General features: G+C 39.2%; 1 pseudogene; it reads right to left on the bottom strand.

Moving 5' to 3' along the window:
* Window positions 1-231: 231 nt before the first annotated feature.
* LOC119821252 lies at window positions 232-596 on the bottom strand (annotated as a pseudogene).
* Between the last annotated feature and the right edge of the window lie 1129 nt (window positions 597-1725).

Raw genomic sequence — 1725 nt, 5'->3', positions numbered from 1 at the left:
TCTGGGTCTTGAAGTAGGTTGTTTCCTAATTTTCTGAGAAATCACTATACTGACATCCAAAGGGGCTGCACCAGCTTGCACTCCCACCAGCAATGCAGGAGTATTCCCTTTACCCCACATCCTTTCAGCATAAGTTGTCATCAGTGTTTTTGATCTTGGCCATTCTTTTTGTTGTTGTTGTTCCTAAATTTTATTTATGAATTAATACAAAACATTCCAGATCAATGCATCTTAATCCTCCTCCTCCTCTTCATCCTGGTTAATCTGGAAGTAACGCAGCTCATAGCTCTCTTTGCTGTTGGCGACAACACCCAACCAGTTTCAGAGATTGTTCTTCTTTTAATATTTCTTGGTGAGATATTTCAAATACCTTCTGGAGAAGGGCACCTCGGAAGTGACAGTGATCTTGCTATTGCTCCGTTCGATGGTCACAACCCCTCCATCGAGATTTCCTTTCACCTTGATTCTCTCCTGGAGGAACTGCTCGAAATTAGCAGTGTCCATGATCCCATCTTCCACAGGGTGCAATCAAGGGTGAACTTCAAAACCTGCTTTGTTTTGCCCCCCTTCACCACAAGCTTTTTCATGGGTGCCATGGCAGCAGAGGAGGCAGAAAGGGAGATTTTGGCTATTCTTACAGGTGTAAAATGGAATCTCAGAGTTGTATTGATTTGCATTTTTCTGATGACTAAGGGTGTTGAAAATTTCCTTAAGTGTCTTTCAGCCATTTTAGATTCATCTATTGAGAGTTCTCTGTTTAGGTCTATACTCCATTTTTTTTTTTTTATTATTGGGTTATCTGTTCTTTTGATAACCTATCTCTTGAGTTCTTGTATATTTTGGAGTTGAACAAGACACCAGAAAGTGGAAAAATCTCTCATGCTCTTGGGTAGGTAGAATTAACATAGTAAAAGTGGCAATCTTACTACATTCCTTTTTCTACACAGTGACTACCTCTGTTAGTTCTATTTCCTAGGCTGGGGGTGGGGCAAGGATAGAGGTGTGGAAAGAACTTTTCTTTTACTATCTTAAGTGTTTACCCCCTATTTCTGTGCTTTAACAAAATGCTATATTGTCATTCCATGATCCCTTAGCTCTAGTGATGGCATTTCCTGTGATGTCTAGGGCCTTCTATTCTACCATTACCTTAGCCATTTTCTATTGCTTTAACAGGATACCACACATTGGGAAACTGATACTAATCAGGAATATGTAAGCTTCCAGTTTGATAGACTGGGAAGTCCAAAGTAAAATTCCTGACATCTGGTGAGGGTCTGCTGCTTTAAAATCTGGCAGAAAGCATCATATGATCACAGTGTAAAGATAGAGTATGAGAGAAAAGAAAGTGGTGGATTTGTCTTTTTAAAAGGATGTCCTTCTATGATAATGAGCCAGTTCTCACAGCCAAAACACTCATTTTTTTTCTGAGAGCAAAACTGTTGAAGAACTTCTTGAAGATCCCACTTCTTAATACCTATCACAGTTGTCGGTAAGCTTAAACATCAATTTGGAGGGAACAAATATACAAATCATGGCAACTCTCTTACTGATACCACACAGCCTTTTTCTTTTATCTGAAAATGCTTCTGACATTAACTGTAAATTGTGGCAGCAACTTCTTACTGCAGAACTCTTGCAGAATCATGGCTGCTACATTATAAAAATGTCACTACTATTTCTCATGCCCATGTGTTTGCATGAAGGAAGTGGAAACCCTAAATGAAA

Source organism: Arvicola amphibius, chromosome 8 (assembly GCF_903992535.2).
Source record: "Arvicola amphibius chromosome 8, mArvAmp1.2, whole genome shotgun sequence".
NCBI classification, from domain to species: domain Eukaryota; kingdom Metazoa; phylum Chordata; class Mammalia; order Rodentia; family Cricetidae; genus Arvicola; species Arvicola amphibius.
This window is presented reverse-complemented; position numbering and strand designations above follow the sequence as displayed.